The sequence below is a fragment of the Adiantum capillus-veneris genome, chromosome 4, assembly GCF_014529385.1.
Source record: "Adiantum capillus-veneris isolate H3 chromosome 4, ASM1452938v2, whole genome shotgun sequence".
NCBI classification, from domain to species: Eukaryota; Viridiplantae; Streptophyta; class Polypodiopsida; order Polypodiales; family Pteridaceae; genus Adiantum; species Adiantum capillus-veneris.
The window spans coordinates 13,885,967-13,910,970 of record NC_140934.1 but is presented as its reverse complement, the minus strand read 5'-3'; the positions used below and the strand labels follow the sequence as shown (position 1 = coordinate 13,910,970).

Genomic DNA, 25,004 nt, shown 5'->3' with positions numbered 1-25,004 from the left:
GAGTAGTTGTGGAGGCCCAAGCGTAACGCACAATGTTTGTGTGTGGTGCCCACATGTCAGTAAGGCAAGACGGGTCCATATTGTAGTCTGTAGGTGTTCTAAGGGTTCTCCAGATTTGGCAAGGCTCAAGTAGCATGCGTGCTGAATGACACTCGTGGCTCACAGGTGGGTGACACTTCATGCCAACTTTGAGGGTTGAGAAGACCAGGGCGAGCAGCAAGGAATAGGGAGTTGTTTTTGGCGTGCCCAAAGGGCAAAGGCTATAGAGATGCCTTCTCTTTTTGCTGACTAAAATATACAAAAAAGTTGAGTTATATTTTGAAGCATTTTTTGATAGGCCAAAAATGCTCATTTGTTGAAATAAAATAGTGGGCACTCATTTAAATGAAGAGTGTGTAAATCTAATGATGAACATGTCTTGAGTTTTGAAATATGAAGTGAATGCTCATTTTGGGAGTCAGGTCTACTAGTTATTAGGTGTTGGCATAGAAACTTGAAAGGCTAGTTGCTTCTTGCTAGTGTCGGCCAACTAGAGGGAGGAAGGTAAATAGGGTAGGTGAATAGCCATTTTTGAAAGAAAATGGGAGCAGAATCAATAAAGATCCGAAAAATGATCTGAAACTTCAAGCTGAACGGTGAAAATACCCGTGCATGCAACGAGACACACACTGTGAGGGTGTAAAGGTGGAGGAAATGTTGGCGATCGAACTGTATCTCACTTCCAAAACTTGTTTGTGTGCAGGCAGTAAAGAGGGGCAGCAACGCATTAAAGGGGGCATCGAGGCCAACGTTTCCATGTCCATTGAAATAGCAGCAGTGAGCTCACAAAAAAATGTACATGATAAACGCAGCCCGACACAAGCGCAGTTTGAAACAAGAGCAGTCACGCGTTTTTGAAATACGCAGCGAGACCATTTGTTTGTAGAGAGACGAGCAGGGCAGGCAAGCAAGTAGCAGCAGCGGCAACACACAAGCAGCACCCAAGGCAGCGAAGAAAATAAATCCCACGTTCCCTTCATTTTTCATAAGTGGTGATATATAATCTGTGTTTGAATGTATGGGTCTCATCATGTCTCCTATTTTCATTTGGCAGAGGGATTGCATTCAAGGGTAAGTTGGTAAATTAGGATTCCCATAACTTTGCGATTGAGCGCTCATACTGCTCATACTGTGTTTCGGTTCTTGCAGCAAACCATGGAGCATGTGCAATGTGGGGTTTTTGCTCTTTGCATGTGGTTGCAACCCTCCTAGCCCCTTGCTCATCGTATTGATCTCCGACTAGTGTTGGGTGATGCTCGTACTCTTTTTACGTGTCCTGCTTTCATTCTCTTGCACTTCTGAGTACTTGCAGTTCAATTGCATCTATGCAAGATCACTGTTCTGCACAGCTTGGAGCTCGTACTGCATGCTCACTGCAGGTGTGCTTTTAGATATGTTTGATAAGTTTTCTTATATTTATTTGCATCTTGATTTGGCCGAGAATTATGCTAAGCCAGGGTTTTATGGTAGAGGTTGGTTCTTTCTGTAGTTAACGTTCACCAACCTCCTCAACCTCCAACTCCTGTCTCTGCTCAACCTTTATGCTCTATCTCTGCAATCCTAAAGCCCTCACACAAGTGCTGCAAGCCAGGTGCGGCTTGAATCTAGATGTTCAAGTTTAAGCTTGCCCTACTCTAATCAGATCAAGTATGTCTGTCTCAATAGTGGTAGTGACCTAGCTTGTAAGGGCCTTCCACATCAACATTGATGTAAGCAGCTTGATCCTTGGACAATTTGATTAGCTTGGTACCAAGCTTGGCCAGATGCAAAGCAGCAACCTTCTCGTTCAGATGCTTGGGGAAAACACATATAATACTTGCTTGGCATATGTGCCAGGCTTCCTTTCATTCCACAACTCCAACTGAGTAGTCACCTAATTTGTGAAGGAGCATGGCATCAACACATCTCAAATTATAGAAAGTCGTATGAGGTCATTGTAGAAGTATTATCTCTCTTGTACAAATCACTTAATGTACTGCTAAAGTATGATTCTCTAGATTGGTCTATGCCAGTGTCCAAGTTTATGTAGTGGACCATGTGCCCCAACACTGTCATCGACTTTTCTTGACAGAATATGTATGTATGCATGGATGCAAGTATGTGGGTCATTTTGGAAGAGGATACCCTTGTTTCCCGTGGCAGTTCAAGTCTTTTGGATATTTATTATCTCAGTAACATTGTTGCAGATCTCTAATAGGCATGTTTCTAGTTAAGGTCTATGATGTCTACTTTGGTAGCTTTAAAGGTGACACAATAAGTTTTCACTGCCTAGACTTGGTGACTTGGGAAAATAGGTGCCCATTTATCTTTTAGTTCAACTAACAGCTCAGTCTCTAGGAATTTTTCCCATCTTCAAGTTGAAAGCAAATGGTACCATGCCTGTATGTTCAAAGATGGGTGCACATGTGTGCGTGCTTGTGTAACCGATTGCTGTAGATGCATGTGGCTACATTGTCTAGATTCCAAAGTCGTTGGTCTTTCCCAATTGTTGTGTTCGTTTCAGAGGGACAATGATAGCATGTCTAATGTTGATTGGGATAATCTTGGGTTTGAAACAAGGGAAATAGACCATATGTTCATCATGAAATGTGACATGGTTGGAGAATGGCATAAGGGACAACTAGAGCCTTCTGGTGTCCTAGAAGTAAGCCCATCTGTTGGAGTGTTGACTTATGGACATGTAAGTGCTGGGGTGCCCAGTGCATGTCTCAAATTCATCAATCTCCCTCTGCCAGCACAACGATGGCCGTCTTTCTTTCAGGGAGGATCTAGCACAATGATGCCCTCCTGCCAGCACAATTATGTCCGATTTAGTTTCAGGGAGGATCGAGTGATCATTTTGAGGCCCCCAGGTAAGTCTTCAAACCATGCATATCTATCAATGTTGCAGATAGTAAGGTTGTTCTTTGTCTTTCTCATGTGGCTAGCCATAATAATCTCCTAATTTCCAGTAGTGGTTACAAAAAATCTACAGCCTCGGCCACATCCTCTAATGTCAAGACATGCAAACCCTCCATGAGAGCTTGCAATCTCAGTGATTACTACTTGAGCCTTCATGGTTGTAGCACAACATTTACCAACATCACCATAGTCAAACAACAACTACCTTCCCACCAATCATGACATCTATAGCCCTTGAAGATGATCAGGCAAGGAATGATGACACAACCATAAAGATTGTCAAACTTGCTTTTGGTCACTAAGTCATTCACATTAATTGCAAAGAATATTAGTTTCATTAGTTTGCATTTGGTAAAGGTGGTGCAGTTCAGTGGTAAGTCTCTTTAAAAATACCCACAAGAGTGTGCTTCATTTTGTTTGGGGTCTTTCTTAATGGCATCTTGAATAATTGTGAGAACTATTTGAAACTCTTGGTTCTCAGTGGAGGGATCTGGCACGGTGCCATCCTTGGCATTAGCTTCCTCTACATTCACACTCTCATAAATAAGGATTGGCATCACCAACATCATCAACAATCAGATCTGGTCCACCACCAGGACCCTAGTCCAAGGCCCTCTCAGTTCACCAATAGTATTCTTGAAGATTCTCTCCCTTCCAAGCAAAGTCAGACGCACTATCATGAGCAATGGCCGTCTCACCACAGCTTAGTCTTGAGTAGAGAAGATGTCACTTGTTTCATTTAAAGTTGAAATTGTTGGAGAACATACTGGCTACTCTTAAAATTAAGGGCAAATTACCAAAATACTCCTAAAATTTGTAGAAATTTTGAAAATAACCTTAAAATTTCAAAAAGTTCCAATATACCCTTGCATCATTTTGGGATGGATTTGTCCCAATTTTTGCATAGTGTAATGTTTATCACAATGGGGATCTATCTTTTAGCATTTTAGACAAAAATTTTCACCAATAACTCACAAATAGAGCCATATGCATTCAAAATGATGAACAATTTCATATGAAAAAGCTCAATTACCATCTAAAATCCTAGTGGTATCGTCTTCTTTTGATGAGAACCACTCTTCCTATGAGGAGTTGCAAAAAGAAATATTGTAAGAGATATTTGCAAGGCTAATTAGGGAAACTTGGAAAAAAATTCAGGGCATTTGGGAAATTTTTGGCCAATATAATATGGGTACATTGGGAATCTTTGGAATTTGAGGGGTATTTTGGAAAGTTCCACGAATTACAAGGGTATTTTGGTAATTTTCTCTAAATTTTTTTGAATGTTGTTTCGTCCTCTTTTAGAAGATATTCTCCAAGGACAGGCCTTGTGGTTTTATCACTTCTTGGTAAACACTATTCTCTATACAAATTTCCTAGCCATTACATACACTTCATATACTTGCTCATGTTTTACCTTATGCACTTCTCATATATTTGCTTATCTTTTATCTTGTAGGAAGGCCATGTGATTTTATCACTTGTTTTTGGTGTGTTCGTGGTGGGTCTATGAGTGCGAGATGCGACAGAGGGGCAATCAAGGCGGACATGAGTTGTGAGGGGGGCGTGTGTTTGTGTGTGTGTGTGTGCACGCGTGCACGCATGCAAGGCATTACTATGTTGTGGCTAGAGCTGGACACGGCACAAGCGGAATGTCAGGACTCGAGAGTTGCTGATATGTTCCAGGCAAGCAACAAGGGTCTCGGTAGCAACTTTAATTAGCAGGTGAGGTGGGTCAAGGTGTAGGGAAAGGACTGCTAGTGTCCTTTCCCATGAATAATGGCAACCAGTGGGAGTGCTCGGAGCCATTATTCATGGGAAAGGCACTAGTAGTCCTTTCCCGGCCGTCAAATGTCCAGGGCGAGGGGGGCCATGAAGCTTGCGAAGACGACACAGAGGTTGCTCAGTTTCTCAGCTGCTGAGTTGCGCAGATGACGATCGTTCGGGTGAACGACACGGACGATGCTCAGTTGCATGGAGTCAAATTCCACGTGCTGAGGTGGCAAACGCTCGTTAATATTCCAATTGCTGACGTGCTATCAAATGATTTACAAAGCTTGAAATCATTCTGCGTGCTGATGTGGCGCCCATCCAAGGTCTGCAATTGAGGATTATGGCCTAGAAATGACAGTAAACGGAGGGCTACGATCTGCCAGCCTCCCTCCCCTGGACTTTGACGAGGGTGTGTGAGAGTGTCGCTACAGGAATCATGGTGTGGCAGCGAGGTAGTGTGTGTGAGTGTGTGAGCATGGCAGTGGGCACTGTAGAATTAGCATGGCGCACAGTTCTCATTGGCTCCAAGTTTGCGAGCCTCGTGGGGTCAGTTGTGTGTATCAATTCATCTGCACGAGCCGAGAGAGAGAGAGAGAGAGAGAGAGAGAGCGTGTGAGTGGACACATGCCAGGCAACAAAAACAACCTTTAGGGCTGGCAACTTGGTTAGCGGGAGCTCAATGGTAGCTGCTAGTGCAAGTGGGCACATGTGGGGGGCCACAACAACCAAGATAGGTGTGTGTGTGTGCGTGGATGAGGGTGTGTGTGTGTGGAGTCTTGTTTAGGACCAAGAGTATGTTTCTTTTTGAAAAATTCCGTTTTTGTTTCGAAAAATTCTTTTAGGGAAGGTTGCCACAATGATGTGTGTGTGGGTTTTGCACATCGGTTTGATTCATTATCTACAATAGCAACATACTACAATTAATGCCTCAATTTCATAGATACATTTATCTACCTACAATGGGATCATAATCACACGCCCATATAAATTACGATTTGAGAAAATATTATGAATGTTCACTCATTCTTCCATCTTCCTTCCGTTTATTTGAACACAAGCATGCTCAAATTTGGTGCTTTGTAGCATAAAATTGGCCAATTGATTGATTGATCACACACAAAAGTCATAATGATCCCAATTTTTTCATGTTCAAACAATTCACGCTTCAATCTCTACGGTCACTCAAAAAATCTCTTTCATTCTGGCATCCATAACTTAATCCTAATCCAAGTCATAGTGTACACACAATTGCCAGCTAAATCACAATGCAAGCTCAAAAAAATTAATATTAAAGGCGGTTGTGAGTTGAGCATTGCGTACACACAACATAGTGCATTACTTCCTCTCAAATGTCAATTTGTATCCAATTTCTATCATTGCACTTTGAATTGCTTATATATCATTTCTTTAATCATCCAAACCATTTTGGCTTTTCATTTTTGATTGGCATGGCTACATATGAGTTAATTTCGATTATAATTACACACACAATTGAATGCACCATTGCCATGTTCATCACTTTGATCAATCATTAGCATGGAAATGCAAACAATCTTCACAAGTGAGCTTCAAATGAGTGATCTATCTCAATCTTCAAACCAATTTGTGTTACACACATCAATTATTTGACCAATTCATCATCATATTTGGTAAAAAATATGTTTACTACAATCGGGGAGTCATTCAAATCTAAAATGGTTGCCCTCCCTTCTTCTGTAATGTTGGGCAAGAGCTCATAAGCCCTCTTGTAGTCTACACCGTAGGACTCCAGCTCTATGTAGTCTTTGAGGCCAATTTTCTCCCAAAGTGGCTTGACTGCCTCTTCTTTGGCAAGGTCCTGAGCTTCCTTTGGCAACTTTATACTTCCACTCTGGACCCTTCCTTGTGCGCTTTCGAAGGTGCCATATTAAACAGTGACATGCTAGGTGACATTTGCTTCTTTTAGTGAGTCTTCCTCTATCTGATATGGTGGAAGCTCGGCCAACTTTTCCTTCATGGTCTTCTTCTTTTGAGCTCCTAAAGTAGATGAGATTGAACTTGACAAATTATCATCAAATTTATTGGTCAGACCAATTCCAGCAAGTCCCAACCAAGTAGAGAAGCTAATAAGGCAAAAAAGAGCACTAAAAAGCACAATTCTGGCAAAATTTATCTTAGACGCGCCTAAGATGTAGATGGATGTAAGTGCATGCAAATTGGTGCCAGATTGAATGCATAGGAAGTGTATGAGTTAAAGGTGATATGAAAAAAATTTGATAGCTTTTGGGACACGCGGTGAGAGTTATGGACAAATTTGTGTCCGCTTTACCGCTTTCAGAGCTTGTAGTAAAAGTTGGAGTTATGATGTGCCAAACTTGATGAAGCTTATCAAGGTGCTTTATTCGACCCCTATAAACATTTTTGTGTCCCTAAATGGCAAGTCAGGTTCTCCCTTTATCATTTCTATCTTAGGTGCGCCTAAGATAAATATGACTGATTTTGGGCCAATTTGTGCTTTTGGAAACTTAATTGGTTGTGGAGTGTTGAGTTCTTGGTATTTGATGAAGTTTGGTCTCACTTGACATGCTAAAATTCAGTTATGGCCACGTTTAGTCTCTTTGGTGTGGCAAAGTGCATTTGAAAGTATTTATGCATGAAAGAAGTGTATCAGCGTGATCTAGGCTTTGTGATGGATAAAGGAGATCTTGCCAATGTGAAAATGTGTGCAAAAAATTCTTCTAACCTAGCAAATTATTTTCAGTGCGCCTAAGATAAATTTTACAATTTATTGTAACTTAGGCCCTAATCTTACCCCATCTAGCTTCTATTATGTTTATCATGAAGGTTGAAGCCCTTGCTTGTGTTTCTTGCACTTGGTGTTGTCCCCAATGAGGTTGATAGTCCTCTTTTGAGTTGAGCTTGACTTGGAGTCACTAACCACTAGTTGTGTGCCCATTGAAGGTTGGTAAAGGTCCAATGTATTGTATAGAGTGCCCCCTTTTAGTTTGTGGTCAAATGGATCAATATTCTGCAATGTGGTGCAAAATGTCGCTTTGCAATAAGGATATGGTCATTTTGCCCTATACTGATGATTGGGACTCCAATGCACCCCTAATTCTCCACAATTCCTCAACATGATGGCCCCAACACATATGGGAAATCTGATCCAGATCTAGCCCCTTCATCTTCGACGCGCCAAAGATGCTAGGTCATCTTTTTTGGCTACTAGAGCTTGTTCATTCACTTGTCCCTCAGGCAACATATACTTGACTGGTATAACATTATTCCTTGGGAGTGGTGGTTCTTGACCTAATACTGGCTGTGGTCTCTCCATATCCATCGATGATCTTTACATTGGTACCACATTCGGAGGATATCTATACATGGGTTGCCCTTGTGGCCCCATAGGCACATACTGGACATTTCCATCATATTTAGGCTTGTAGTAGTACTCGTTTGTCTCATGATTTGTCCATTTTCCTTCAATGGAACACCATTTTGGTTGTCTTTGTTGTCCTTGATTTGGTCCCTGTCCTCGGCCTCTCATTGGCATGATATGCATGTTGGTCATCATATTGTTCATGTGTTTAAGCATGTCTTCTATAGCATTGGCAGGAGCTGCAACTACTGATCCTACCTGTGTTGGTACTATGGATGTAGTTCACTCGCTTTGCGTATCTTTAACTTTGCTTTCCTCATTAAAAATCTCGCAATTATCACTCGAGTTGATCGCATCTAGACCGCAAGCTTCCCAGGTCATGTGTTTCTTGCTATACAAAATAACATGCAAATCTTTGTTTACTAGTCCCTCTAAAAATAGCAAGACAAGTCTTTCCTCGATTGGAATCTCAAACTCTAGACATCTGCCTATATATTGTCTCATCCAACTCACGCTATCTCTGACAGTCTCTCCTTGTTTTTGTTTGAAACTGTAAATTTGTGCCGCCATACTATGCTTTATTCCCATTTTAGAACAAGCGTCAACAAATCACATTGCCAAAGTTGGTAGATTGGTTATCGGCCCAAGACGTATGGTATGAAACCAGGTTAAAGCTTTGCCCTCTAAGGTCATCCCAAATCCCTCAAACTATGTATGGAAGTCGGTTATGTGCTCAACTCTCAAAACCTCTCTGAAGCTTGCTAAATGATCATATGGATCCCCTAATCCGCTATATTTTTTGACCCATTTTTGAAAGTCTACTGGTTTGACTCTACGGTTATGCTCAACAGTTGCTCTCTCTCTCTCCCTCTCTCTCTCTCTCTCTCTCTCTCTCTCTCTCTCTCTAGCTGGTGTTTTTCCCATTAGAGCTTCAAACCAACTGTCTGATTGATGTGACTCATGTGGACCTCTTCTTGTCTTGGTGTCACCCATTCTTTCCCTACCATAGGTGTTTTTTGTATTTCTACCCTTGGTCCCCTCATTGAGCTGGTTGTCCCCCCTGGCTGTGCTTTCTCTCTGATTGAACATGCTATCATAGGCTCTATCATTTGGACCTATATTCTATTCAGTTTCATGTATTGTTCTCATAATTGCCTCTTAGATTAAGTGTCCCAGGTACTTAGACTGCTCAATCTCCTTTGGAGTCATCATAACAAAATTATTGTTATAATAATCCCTAAAGAGGTAGACCAGTAATTTTGCTAAGCCCTTTTCCTTGATCTTGAAAATATACACTATCTTTGATGTTGAAAATATACACTATCTTGAAAATTATTGTTATAAAAATCCCTGAAGAGATGGATCGGTAATTTTGCTAAGCCCTTTTCTTTGATCTTGAAAATATACACTATCTTCAAGGGTGTCAATTATCCTGGTTTGGCATGGGTTATCCAAATCAAGTTTGTGACATTGTTGGCTTCCCAACAATAGAGTCCAAGCCTAGGATTATCCCATGGGTATGCATTTCAAAGATTTGGCATCTATCAAGTCATATCCTTCTAAATTGAGTACAGGAGATCCTTCTTTCATAGCCCTATTAGAAATTAAGGTATCAACCTCCAATCCCCATTTGTCTATTGAATCGGGATCCTGTATCTTAAGGTATTGTATTTTTGGTCCATATAGAAGTTGTCCTATTTGTTGTCTCTAACATCTTCGTCAAACTTGACAGTATGGTCATCAATCTTTACTACAAACTCCTCGTTAGGATCTAGAGAAATCTGAGCTTCATACTTGTTGGTTTTGAAGAAGGTAAAGATATGCTTGAACTTGAGAGAGGTTCCACCTCCTGATTGAGATGAGAAGGAAGACATTTTGGAGCTTGAGTCGGAAATAGTGTAGGGTACTTCTTTCGTAATAGTTTCTAGTGGTCTCCCTTGGTTTACACTCTCTTATGTGGACGCTCTACTCTTATTCTCCCCGAAGCTACGCAAGTTTCCCAAAACTCTACCAAATCTTAAGTTCATATATGGGCTCACACAACTTAATTGGACAAATACTTCAAACCTGGAAAGTTGTCCTTGGCTTCAGATGCAGTGCTTCACTCCTTGTCTTGCCTTTTTTGCAAAGTTGTAATTCCCTGCACACCAACACTTCAAACGGTATGTGATTCCACAATTGTCAATTTGATGTCACAAATTATCTGAAAATCCCTTTTCCCAAGCACTGGGCACACCCAATTTTCCCCATCTATGAAAATTCTCTCTGGAAATCTTAGGCACGCCTAAGATAGCTGCACCTTTCTGTGATGGTAATTTCAATTTTTATCACATAGATGGAGTCCCCACATCTTGACAAATATTTTCCAGATTTCAAAATGACAAATTGTCTTTCTAGTGAGAATTTTATCTTAGACGCACCTAAGATATATCTCCACTGTTTTAAGTGGGTTTTGCCCAATGTGACTTGGGTTGATCTCTACGTGTGATTTCAAGCTTGTACAATGAGTTTCACAAAGTTTGGACAATTTACCAATGTTTTGTCACCGTTATTTTATCTCGTAGTCTGGTTTTCCAATTTTCTTGGTGTTTTTACCCTTGTACAACTCCAAATTTGATAAAACTTGCTTATGAGTTGTATTATGGTATAAATAAACCATGTGAGTTGGAAATTTGGCAAAATACCCTCTCTGGAGAGATTTCTATCTTTGGCGCCCCTAAGATAAAATTCTATCAGATTTTGACATTTTCACTTTTTCTTCACAGATTGATTTTCCCACAAGTTTTAGGATTTATCCACACCCTGTTTCAAATTTTAGCCTGATTTGAATTTTTCTTGTTAATTTTCTTTGAAGTCTGCGGTTTTTTCCAGTTTTGGGCTTGACCAAAGTGTTTTAGCGATCCAAATGTTTTGAAAATAAAAGGGATACTATCTACTCAAGTTAGTCTACCACCTTGCAAGTCTAGTTTGCCAGATTAGACTAAAAAAAACCCTTTCTATCTTCGGCACGCCCGAGATAGATCTGACATTTTTTGTGTTTTTCGCAATGCACCTCAATTCAGATGAAATCCTGATGGTTTTCTAGTTACCCTACGCCTACTAAACATGAAAAAACAGTACAGAAAGTAAAAACTTCAACCTTCGGTCTGAAATCCCTACTCTCTACTTATGTGATGCCCTTATCGATCACTACCTCGTCTCAAGGACCCTCTACCTCATTCGTCTTATAACTAAAGCTCCCGAGGTTCTTACCGAGTATCCCTACTCTTAATCACCTTTCAGCCATGATAAAGTAAAAAAATGTGTTACTCTAGCCGAAACTAGAGGAAGTAAAGTGAATGCTTTGAGTTTTTCTCTAGTTTAGGTTGCCTCGCCCCCTGCAATGGAGCCAAAATGTCGGCCGGCTGCCAAGCCTCACCATATTGATGCTAGCAAATCGAGAACCATAGACATAAAAATTGTCAATCTGTGGGACGTAGCTGATCAGACTAGTGCATGGAGGCTATAAGAGATAGCTAATCTCTTGAACAACCCAAGTCTATATAGATTTTAACAAACTCGGTCTCAAATGTGTGTCAGACATCAATAACTACTTTCCTTACCACAACCTTATCTGAACAAGTTTGTGTAGCTCTACAAGACTCAGAATGCAACGAAACTTAGTGTCTAGCAAGAGTAGAGTATCCTCAACACTCTCATGTACTCAAATGTAATTTTTGACACTCGAAGAAAATCGTGCATAAGATAAACAACCTATTTTAGGCCAATTTTGGTGTCTACAGCACTCTACGGCTTCCTCTAGACGGGCTCTATCTATTCCTAAGGTCAAAAACCAATTTTGGTGCGTGTATTGTGCATAGGGAGCGAAAAAAGCTTGTAGACGGGCACGACTAAACACACACTTTTATCGCAAGAAACTTACGATAAATGAAAGACCTTTCACCTGCAAATGCGTTGGTATGCTTGGAATAGCAATGCAACATCGTACAAGAAAGACACGAAGAGTTGAAGAAACAGTCGACTCACAATAAGCTTTTGCAACGTACTCTCAAGTCCTTATCCAAAAAACTTGGGTCAATAGTTACAAAAATTGTCTTTTATATCTTAGCCAAAGTTCAAAGAATGAATTTTTAACTTTCTAGGCTCAATAACAAGGCTTAAGAACTGCATAAAGTTACAAACTTGGAAGCTCTTGGCCCCTTTAGACTCATTGGCAATCAATAATATTACAACAGCTTTGGACTTTGCAATGTTTCTCATTGATACAGTGGGGTTCAATACAATCAATTGGGATAAAAAATGAGAGTGGTGTCCCTTTGATGCTCTTTTTTTTAGCTGAGCAGCTAACAATTCCCATGCAAGATGACATCCTTGGCTTTGTCATCCTCCTCTTCTCGCACCCTCCTACTTCTCTTGCTTGCCAAGTATGTGCTTATTGTCATGAACACCAACGACTATGGAAACAATGGTTGTAGCCCTTAAATTATTGTCATGCCAAACTCCAACTACCCTTGGGCAAGCAATAGGCCAACAATCAAGACTATCTCCCTCTCCACTTCTAGTAAGTGCACATGTTCCCCAACTAGTCCAACTTGCACAAATAAATCAAAGGATTACTTAAAAGAATCTGCTTTCCCAAGCAATTTCAGCCTCCGAATTCATTGGTTGGCATGTGAGAAAAACAAATGCATAAGTAAAATGTTGTACACATTGCAAGTATGGTTTAGAAGGTATGAATGTTAGGGATTCTTTTGTTTAATTTCATTTTGATATAGGCACACTTAGTGATTTTATCACCTTGTTTGCTTTGTGCTTGGTGGATAATAAAGAGAATTTTGTAAGAAAAACATGGGAACATCTAAGATGATAGACAAGCTTGACAGTGTAGAAAACATTTACGTGATATAGAGCTCCTTTTTTCTGTGTAGAATAAGTTCAAAATATTTATTTTCCCAATAGTTTATCACAAAGTTTAGTCATTGAAAAGACTCCTCAAGATTTAGGTAGTATCTCCTTCTCCCCTTGCATGAAAGTGTATGTGTGCAACAAAAGAGTGAAGTCACATGATTATTGCATACAAACCCATTGAGAGCCCCATATGTGGTGCAGGAGAGAGAAGATGAAGAAAAAATTCTAGTGATATAGGAAACATTCACAAAGAGAGATGGAAACTATATATATCTATATCTATATATATATATATATATATATATATATATATAGAGAGAGAGAGAGAGAGAGAGAGAATCTTTGTAAATTCTTCTCATCCTAAAGTTCTCATAAACATGGAGACAAAGCGTTTTTAGATCACCTAAGGGATATGATGGTACCCCAAAAAAATGAATTCCACGTATGAACTTGCAAATGACATTAAGGGTGTCAAAGTGCTAGAGGAGAGTGTTGTAGCTCTGGGATATTTTTTGAGGTGAAATAAGGGCTTCTCTCCAAACTCTAACAGCGTCCCAAAGGCAAGAAGTTGACGTGACAAATTTCATGATGAGATGGACATCATGAATTAAGTGTGCAAGAATGATCCTTGAAGTCTTTCCTTCCCAAAAGAGGCTTGTCACTACTTGTGGCATCTCCTTTCTCCCTACCTTCAAGGGCATATGCGATAAGTATGACCGGTTTTCCCACATTTGAAGCGTAGGTGTGCTTTCTTGTATCTCTCCATCTTCTTAAGAAAGAGGATAATTTTCCCTGTTTAAAATCCCCCTAGATCCTTTGGTTGTTGTTTGTGTAGATATATATTGGATTTCTCTCCCTTGTGAGGCCTTTCCCCTTTATCTTTACACTAGATATATAGATCTTAGAGACACTACTAGTATGATATGTGAGTTTAGAAATCATTTGGGCATTTGCGTTGTAGGAAATATGGTTGTAGGATTGCATGCAAAGATGGAGAAGATGAAGAAGTAGCTAAAGTGCACATGACACAGAAGCAACATTAATAAGTACGCTAATATAAAGATAAGCCTTGTACTAGAGTGATGGGTGTATGAAAACGCCATTGAAAAAAACCTCCTAACAAGGGAAAAAAGTGCATGGATGGTTTGAAGTGTTTACACACATGATTACTATAATATGGTAACAAATTCCTCATGGAAGTGATACATTGAACATGTGTGTGGCATTCATGCCATATTCTATTCGATCAATCCACAAGTGAACTTCTCACAAGCTAAAGCCTTTGTGAAAAGATAAACAGGGTTATCCTACATAGGCACATAAGCCAAGCTGACCTCTCTGGTAGATAGTCTCTCCTTGACATAATAATAATGCACCTCAACGCGCTTTGTGCAAGCATGAAACAATGGGTTACTCACAACTGACAAAGCAGTTTGGTTGTTAGTGTAGGTATTGGTGACAGAATGTTGTCCAATATTCAAGTCAATTAAGAGGTGTCTAAGCCAATCATACTTAGCCATAGCTATGAAAGCTACCTTGTACACAGCCTCACAACTATATGTGTCCATTGTAGGTGGCTTCTTTCTCAGCCAAACTATGCATGGTCTACCAAGCACAAAATAAAGACTACTAGTGGACATTCATGTGTCATAGCAACCAACCCAATCCAAGTCTAAAAAAACATTTAAATCTAGTGACAATGATCCCTTGGAAAAAAACAACCCAAGACATATAGTGTCACTCAAGTACATTAGGAAAAGTTTGGACTCAAATTTGGGCCTTGTAAGAAATGCCATGTTAGTATAAAGAGAGATAATGGGAATTAATTCTCTCCTTTTTTATACTTTTTTTTTTCAAAATCCAAATATCTCCTTTATTACTAGGTACGTTAATTAAAAAAACCAAAAAGTAATCAGATAATGATAGTGCTTTACATTTGTAGCGGCCAAGAATTCAATGTTGAATATCTCAATCTTTTGCATTTTGAAAAATAAGCTTTATTCTCAGAGTGTTTTCAAGCGTCTCGTCATAGTAAATCCATGTCATTTTCCTCCCATTCCCTCCAATTCATTGTTGCGTGAGAGTCTCAAAAGTCCTTTCCTCCATTGCCCTCACCTTTTCTTGCTGGAAGTTTTGAGTAGTCATGTCTCAAGTGAGGCTTCTAACTCTTTTTTTTTTTTTTTTGCAAAACTCACAATTGTGAGTGAATTATATTGAGCACCCAAAAAAGTTACAAGGTCCAATATCTCAAGTGAGGCTTCTAACTTCTTCGCGGAGAGCTTCTACGAGGAATTAGAGGTGTATCATATGCACGTAGAGCTCTTGCAAGAGTATGAGCCCCTCTATAAAATAGAAAACACCCTTTTTGAAGCTTCGAAGGAGAATGTTAAGTCACAAGGTATAAAAAAGATGGACCTTTCAATGAACAACAAAATGAATTCAAGTAGCCCCCGAATAACTCCAATCCACCTTTCAAGGATATAACCTCATTGGTGAGCTATGTGGGGGATGGCCACAATGGCGTATATGGATATACCAGGAAGTTGGATGCACAAAGTGATGTTCTATAGCGAGAGAAATACATTGTATGCAATGAGAATGTACACTTAAACCAAATAGGAGAAAGAATTAGTTCCTCACTTATCATAACTCTTCTTGCTAGCACATAATAGCATAGTAATGAAGATGGAGAAGATGGCAAGCTTAAGCATTGAAGCATGGATCTTGGTTGGATCTGCACTCCATAGCCAAAAGTGTTGGTGTAGGCTCTCAACCTCTACTTGCTTGGAGAAGGAGAGGGAGCTCTTGCACTTTACACAATGCATAATGAGAGTGTGTGTGTGAGTGTGTGTGGGAGATTATACCCCCTAAGCAACCCCCCTAGCTTGCTTTGGTCGAACCCCCCTTGTAGCTCATGCTTGAAGCTCATTGGACCCCTCCAGGCCTAGCCAATCACAAGCAGGAGGTATTACAAGCAACAAGGGTAGCCTTGGGGCAAGTGTTCCCCTTTCCCTTTTGAGAGAGAGGACTTGATAAATTCAAAGACAATTAATTAAATCTCCTAAATTATCGTTGGACCCCTTGGGTGGCCAACCAATAGGCTTCAGGCATACCATGAGGGCAACATGAGGAGGAACTTGACAAGTATCCCTTATGCTTTCTTTGTACCAAGTATGTCTTGTGTGAGTGTGTGGGTGTTCTCTCTCATCCCTCCTCATGTAGGGCTCGCCCCCTCCTTGTAGGGATTGGATCTTTGACTTTTGATACCTCAAGCCCCTCAAGCTTAGGCCCAGTTCCCACTACAAGCTTGGCCCTTAAGCACTTTAAGCTTGGGCTGGGTTCTCACCTCAAGTACAGCCCTAGCATCTCAAGCATGTCAAGCATCTCAAGCACCTCAAGCTTGGGCAGGGTTCCCACTACAAGCTCAACCCTAGCTTACCTAAGGTCAAAGTACTTTTACACTAACTATTGGAGGTCTTCAATGAAGCTAACCCTAAGGTCTTATGATCCATTGGTTAGCCTTGCTCTTTGATATACCATCTCTCATTTGGGCCTCTTTACCATTGGCCCCGTGTTGAGATAGATCTATAAGCACATGTCTATATCTTAACCCTTGTTCCCGTTTATTCTTCCACATTAAATGATTAGTTTAATATGAGAAAATCATTTGGGTTTGTTAGATATTAGATTTTATGACTTTACCTCTCTCTTGAAGTCATAGTCGTCCTCGACTATGAGGTAGAAGAGATAAAGCCTTAGTCATTAGTCAATTTTACTTAGCGGGTAGAGGATCCCTTTTTACCCTACGAGATCTTTCCAAGATGGATGACTAATCCATTTGGTGCTTAGGAGACGTAGGTGCCACAATCATGTCTTCTCATTAGTCCATTTCATTCTCCCAAAATAGAGTGACAAATTCTACTTGGTGTTTTGAGAGATGTTGTCATCACAAACATGATTCTAAGCATGCATACTATTTAAATTTGTGCACAATTAAAAAAAGAGAACTAATCTTATAAGACAAAAACATGGGTAATTTAAAAGAAATTTGTACATTTGCTTACTCTAATGTAGCATTGTAAGCATTGACAAGGTTCATACTATCCTTAAGCTGTATTCCTTGCATCCATCTAGCATCTTCAAAATGAATATTTTTGAATTTAATAAGATACCGTCGGATAATCTTACCATGTCGTAGTACCTTGTCTTCATGCCGAAGGATAGCTTCGGGTTGTACCACCTCTTCTTGGTCTTCAACTTCGGGAGGGTCTTCAAAAAATTGGTTCACTTGGTAGCTCTCCTTTGTAGGGCTTGAGTAGGCTTACATGAAAGGCATTGTGTATGAGCCAATGGTTGGGCAACTTGAGTTGATAAGCCGTCTCATTGATGTGCTTCAAGATTTGGAAAAGACCATAGTATCTTTTTGCTAACTTAGCAAAAAGACCATAGTATCTTTTTGCTAACTTAGCATAATACTTTTGATGGCCCGTAGGATTTTTTCCCGTCGTTTGCCTTAATCAAGCCTTAGAAACTTAAGTAAGATCCAATCATTTTCTTTGAACGTTAAGGCCCTTTTGTGCTTGTCAGCAATAGTTTTTTACCTTTGTTGAGAGATGGATATAGCCTCCTTAATCTTTTGAAAAGATTCTTGTAGGTCACGGATATACTCATCGACAACGAATATCTTCCCATGTACTTTGAGTAGCAAGGGACTTTTAGGTCTTCCCTGAATGATCTCAAAAGGTGCTTTTCCCATAGAAGTATGTATAGTATTATTGTAGGCATACTCTAAAAGAGGTAAGTACTTTTCCCATCGTGAGCGTTGATCTACTTTGGTAACATAAGTCTTGAGTAGATTGAATATCGTAAGATTGGCTATCTCACTTTGGCCATCCATTTGTGGGTGATAGGCCGAAGAGAAATTCAATCTTGTTCCTAGATTTTCAAAGAGACCTTTCTAAAAATTACTGGTCATTCTAGGATCTCTATTTGACACGATGGATGTTGATAATCCATGGTGTTTGAAAATATGAGATATGAAGAGAGTTGCCATTTGGTGTGCCTTAATAGTCTTTTTGATAGGAATAAAGTGTGCTTGCTTGCTAAACGTATCGACTATTGTCCATATTCCCGTATTCCCATGGATAGATTTGGGTAATCTAAAGATGAAATCCATGGATATACTCTACCATGGTGAATTTAGATCAGCGTGTAAGCGGAGCAAAATGAGTGGAGAAGCATGAAATCTTGCATATCAAAAAAGTGTACTTTCATTGATTGTGATTTATATCAGATTTGTCCTACATTTGGTCGTGGCAGAAGGAAGATTCAAAAAAATCCTTGCATATTATTATTAAGGTTTTTTAGGCAATTACTTTTTTAACATAAAAATTCAACATAGAAATTTTAAAAAATTGGAGCTACCATTGCGATAGCCCGCCGGCCTCCATTGGTTAGAGAACATTCTCTTCTAGTGCTAAAAAGATTAAATTTGAGTCTAAAATTTCTCTAATGAGAAATAGATCTGCTTAACTGTCATTCAATGCATGGATTTTGCGCTATGCATATATTTTCTCACTTGTGAGACTATATACTAAACATCTAGCCTTATAATTCATGCACATATTAGTAACCAAAATCCTATTGATAGAGCTGGATATTAAAGAAATCTCCTCCATGATGAATACTAAGCCTCAAATCTATCTCCATACGAGTAGCACCATGCTTGCAATCTTGAAGAGGGATATACTTTGTCTGACATAAAACATACCTTTGTCAATGTGCTTAAACTGTTTACCCAAATAGTGGCACAAAAGTCCCAAATCTGACATTTCAAAAGATGCACTCAAATTAGCCTTAAAATCAACAATAAGTCCCTCATTTGGACCGATGAGCATTATGTCATCAGCATAGAGTACAAAGATGAAAAGTACATCATCCACATGCTTCACATACAGAGTGTCCTCAATTAGACTATTCTAAAATCCATGCATATCCAAAATAACCTTATTATACCAAGCAAGTGGAGATTTCTTCAAACCATACAATGCCTTCTTAAGCTTGTACGAGATTGTGATACATACACTTCCTCATGAAAATCACCATTCAGAAAGTTTATGTCCAATTGATATACATTCCATTCATTATCAACTGCATCAAAATCAATGTCCTTCTCTTGAGTAGATGCTTTTTCCACGACTAGCTTTATAGAAATCAACACTATTTCAGGCTTACATTTCAACTTGAGACCCCACTTAGTACTACTGTCCTTTTTTCTAGGAGGCAAGTCACACAAAGACAATGTACCATTAATGCTTCACAATAGCATCATATTCAAATTTCATGCAGCAAAGCTTTTTTTGAATTTTGTGCTTCATCAAACCACAAAGGCTCTTCCTCATCATACATAATAGATACCGTCAAAACATAGCAATCTGTGCATAAGAGGCATGCTAAAGCTTTTATGAGCCACCTAGACAAAGGTGCACCCAATTTACTATCACGCAAGGTTTGCACAAGCGATCTTGGCATACCTCTAGTAGCATACTCATTTTCAGCCCTATCTCCATCAATTACATCATGCTAATATACAATAGAAAATGGCTATTTGTAACGTCATTTGAAACCTACATAGGTTACTCATGTGCATCATTAGGACTATACTTGTATTCCCACCATTGACAAACAGAGGCAAGAAGTAGTGTACAAAAATAAAAGGCAAGAAATAGCTTCACAGGCTCTAAGAAGTAGAGTACAAAAATAAAATCATCCACATGCTGAACTACATCTTCCACAAAAAGAACATCTCAACTAGTTAAGGTACACTTCAATTATAGATGACACAATCTATAGCCTTTTCTCTCTTGAATGTAGCCAACAAAGATACATTTCAGAGTTTTATCATCCAATCTTATGTTGCGTTGCTCAGACACAAAATCATATACAAAGCAACCAAACTCAAGAAAGTGATCAATGTATGCCTTCTTGCCATGTTGAGCCTCATAAGGAGTGATAGATTGCAATGCTTTATTGGGACACATTTTTAGTGCATATGGCACACACATGATAGTCCCAATCCAAATGTTACATGCTTGGACACTCCAAGTGAGAAATAAATAGCAATACATGAACAAAATCTTCAAATAGCTGAAATTGAATAGAAAGAGAGAGAAGAGTCAACACAAAATGACAAAGTTCCATCCCCAAGTGTATTGGCCTCAAAGACTAGCACCCTTTTTTATATTTCTTTATTATTAGTTTGCAAAGGTACAACTCCTTGAGGGTCTAGCTCTCTTTGAAACTCTACGTCCAGATGCTCTCTAAAGACTGTTCCCATGGCTTATAAGCAATACAACGGATTCCCAAAAGCACTTGATCCAAAAGCTCTTGCACCCAAAAGTAAATGTTACCAAAAGCATACACAAAATTGCTAGTTTTGCAGCCAACACATGCCTTTGTTGGTTAGGATTTAGGCCCCTTGGCCATGCTCTTCAAGTCTAGCAGGGTTAGGTTTTTATTTAGAAACCCTAATTTTTGTTTAGGCCCCTCGGCCACACTTTCTAGTTTACTTCTTCTTTTCCTCTTAGTGAGTTCCTTCTAGTTGGACACACCATGTCACCAACTTGTGACATTATTTCCTCCTAAAATAATTGTAACACCCTTGATTACGCCGGCAAAATAACGAAAGGATAGAAACTTTCTTTACTAGAAATTGACTCTATGTACCCATGCATTAGACTCCACAAATCCAACACTTTGACAAAGACATCAATCACTACTCAATCACATGTCAAGGGTCTTAGATACAAATCATGATCCATGTAACCTATTTAGCAATCACATCTAGATTGCACTAATCTTTTCACGGATGTATTGATCTACTAAATCTCATTGCTACTATCATATTCATATCCTTCGTTTTTTCATTTAAAGATAACTATGCCCCTGACCATCCCCACAATACAATACATTCATAGAGCATGCAATCCACAAAATTACACACAGTTCAATTGATACAATGTGTTTCCATCATTCAATCTAGTCATCTAATCTAGTCCAAAACTCTTGATGCACCTAGATCATATGTAATCATCTCATCCTTTTGAACTCTTGATGCATTAACATGAGTATCTAATCATCTTATCTAGATAGAAATCTTGATGCCCTAGAATCACATTGATTTCACATTTGCTTAGCCATCACATCTAGATCTTGCTTATCTCTAGCAGATGTCTAGATGCACCAAGTTCAAAGCATTCAACAAATAAAAAGCTGCTGACATTTCATCTTTCTAATACTACTCTAACAATACACACATGAAAGAGAATGTTCAATCTAGAAAGTTTCCAATTCAATATACATATTTCAATAAAGTGGCATTTTGCAAAATACTAAAAACCTATCAATACTAAAATTTCAAGGAGAAACTAGTGACTTTATCCAGTATAAGCATTATGTGACAAAGGAGTGGAGTGGCTCCCCTCTTGTGCAGTCTGCACCACACCAGATTCAACTTGCTAAATCATCGATAAATTTTGGAATAGACACTACTAATAATCCAAAACTCTCAAGGTAGAACTCAAAAGTAAAGAGAATTGGTGAGGTTCTCTTCCCCCATCAACTTTGCATCAAGAGCCAAAAAGTGTCCTTGACCAAATTATTCGATGGACCTAGCTTACCTTTTTGTTCTTTTCTTGTGCCTTATGACCTGTTTCTAGCTCTATTGGCCTTGTATGTCCACTAGCACATGAAGCTAAATCATTAATTTTCTTTGATGAACAATCATTTGATTCCCTTGCTTCTTCAAATCTCTCGGATGAACTATCAACCAAATTTCCTTAGTTCTTTAAAATTCTTCAATGAACTATCATCCAACTCCCTTGGTTCTTTCTTTTCCTTGCAAGAATGTTACCCCATTAAGGTGGTCACTAGCTTGTTTGTAGGATAGGTCAATGAGCCAACATGCATACCAAAACCTTTCTTGGCATGTCCCATAACTCTCTAAATGGAGTTGGAAATTTTTCGCAGACGATACCATCCAATTTCTTTTGGCAATCCACAATAGAACCACTCAATTTGGTCCTTCAAAGTGATTCTTTGAAATGAGGAAACTGGAAAATAATTATCCAAAGGTCTTTCTTGTTCATTCTTAGATGATGCCAAGCCGTGATGACATCTTCTTCAGATTGTACCATTATCTAGACAGAAGTAAAGACTGTCTTGAATTTTACCTACTTTGTAGGTGCTTCTCTATGTAGCAACGGAATACACCATTGTGTTTGTGCATTTTCTTTCAAGGAAGATGTTGCCCTTCATACCTTGAAGTGTTTGAAGAAATGACCTCCTAAAAAGGTAATGTCAAATTGCTCTATGAATTCCAAGGGCTTGATGGGTGTCCTGGTAGCCTAAAAACATATCAATCTTTATTGCTTGACTCCCATCCTTGAAATCCTTGGTCTTCTTGTTCTTTTTTTGACTATTTGGACTATAAACAGAGGATGAGATCTCCTCCTCTGAATTGCTAGATGGCTCATTATGCCTTCTAGACTTTTTGAAGAATCTATTTTTCTTTGCTTCTTGCACTTTCTCTCATCCTCACTAGAAGTAGAGGATGACAAACTATCAAAACTCTCTAAAGACAAAGGAAATTTTGGATCATCCTCAAAATGAACACGCTCCTCAATGCTTGGATCTGCTTACCACCTCAAAAAATAACTTTCAACGTAAATAATCAAGAAAATCCATTAATTTTCTCTTCTTTTGAGAGTGCTATAAGATTTTCATCAACTGGTTTGTGTTCTTTTCAAGAGCTTTGTCAAAATCTTCCTGCGGCTATAGTTTTTTTTTTTTTTTTTTGCACTTGACGTTGTTTTTTGCTTCATTAACGACTTGAGAGGAGACATCAACCTCTTGCCATCTAGAGTGAACTAATCAAGTGGGTAAATTTTCCAAAAGTCTCAAAGTATAGCTAGAACATGAAGAGAATCTGTGAGGTTGTCTTCCCCGATCCATTGTGCATTGAGAACCAAAAAGTATCATTGACCTAATTATCCAGTGGACCTAGCTTACCTTTTTGTTCTTTTCTTGTTCCTTGTGACATGTTGGTAGCTCTACTAGCCTCCCATGTCCATTGGTATCTCAATCTAAATCATCAAAATTCTCTAGTGAACCATCGGTTCATTCCCTTGCTTCTTCAAAACTCTTGGAGGAACCTTGCCCTGTTGATGTGAACACTGGCTTGTTGTAGGAATTTATTACTAGAGTGTTCAACAAGGAGAGCCCAGTGCTAGTGTCCTTCCTAAAATAACATATCCCAAACTCAAAAATGGAAATGAACCATTTTGTTATAACGGATATCTCACGAAGCAAAGCTGTCAATCTATCCACTTTGGATGGAGATGTTATGGCCAATTGGTTTAGTGGTTGTAGGTGAAGGAAATATCACTTAGCTCTCACCAATGACATATTGAGAAAACTCTATATATTTAGAAAATGAAAGTTAAGGAAACAATACGTTCTAGAGTAGGTAGAGAAAAAAACTCAAATAAAGATCATGCAACAATAAGCACATGTACATGTTGCAAATATGTATCAAAATTTTCCTAAACAAGATATACACGGAGGCATGGATGTCAAAGTTCTAGTGTAATAGCAGCTCATATATCTATAATATACTATTCTATCTTTGTCAAGATATACACAAAAATGATGAGAACATTGCATATTAAATTCTGGACTGCCAACAATTCTCTCTTAGAAACATTGGAAAAATCACACACACACACACACACACACACACACACACACACACACAGACATATATATATATATATATATAAATGCCAAAATTTCAAAAGACTCCGATGCAATACATTTTTGTTAAAGTGATATTCCTTTGCACAAACAGTTTGATAAAACTCCACTAAGAAAACCTCCAAATCTAAAACAATTTGCAAGAACAAGCATGCACAAACCCAAGCAAATATTGGTATCCATGAAGCTATTAAAAGCAAGTTCAAGATTTATGTCGGTATCTATTCCCAAGCAACGAGCACCACCACAATAAAAATCAAGATATGTTTGGATACCTATGAGTACAAAAATAAGATTCTGCATCAACTTTAGAGAGCATCTGCAAAGAAATGGACAAAGATCACGAGGATATGGAGAAAGAAAGAAGGAGAAAACACTACCATAGGACTAACATAACGAAGCGGCCAAGGTATAATACGAGGAACCAAAGCTTAAACCTAACCATGAACCATCCACACCGATAAAGATATGGAATCTTGAAGTGATAATTGAAACACTACAGAAACCTAAGCTTACCATCAAGAAGAGAGCAATTCACTTGTAGAATTTTCTCTTTTGAACTTCTCAAGACCTTCTTCTAGCACCACATATTGCTATAAATTGCACAAAATTTAATTGTATGGTAGAGGAATAATTAGGGCTATGCATAGACATGTCTTTTTCACCCATGCACTAAACTATCTTGATGGCTCACTATCTTCTGGGAGGACTCCGCTTAGAAGGGGGTAGACATTTCAAATGCGGACCCAGGATTGGTTAAAACATATAGGTATGGACATTGATTTTGGCAATTGTACAATGATTTTAGAATTTATTGTGGTAGGATTTCCATGTCAAACAGTGCTATAGTCATTAGAGTCACAATATCTTTGTACCATCTTCATATTATCTCTACAAAGAATGGTTAAGCATCCGACATATCATCATATAATTCCAAAATTTCTTAACAATACATATTGTTTCTAACCCTTCTCTCTCAATACTCAAATAGCTCTTCTTTACACTATTTAATTTCCCACACCAATAGATTGAAAATTGGATGGTGCCCTGCTCAAATTGAGCTCAAATCCACCCAATGGCAAAATCGGATCCATTTATATGCACATGAAAAATCTTATATCAAGTTGGTGCGGATATCAATGCATCTTTCAGTATTTGAAATGATTCATCTGTCCAATTGAAGTCACTATTCAAAACATAGAGAAGATGTACT

The 25,004-nt window shown here is 38.9% G+C and overlaps 2 pseudogenes; one reads left to right on the top strand and one right to left on the bottom strand.

Annotated features, from left to right (window-relative positions):
• The first annotated feature begins 651 nt into the window (after nucleotides 1-651).
• LOC147458741 (uncharacterized) lies at nucleotides 652-1,641 on the top strand (annotated as a pseudogene).
• Nucleotides 1,642-2,873: 1,232 nt separating this feature from the next.
• On the bottom strand, nucleotides 2,874-19,510 carry LOC147458740 (adenosylhomocysteinase-like; annotated as a pseudogene).
• Nucleotides 19,511-25,004: the final 5,494 nt, after the last annotated feature.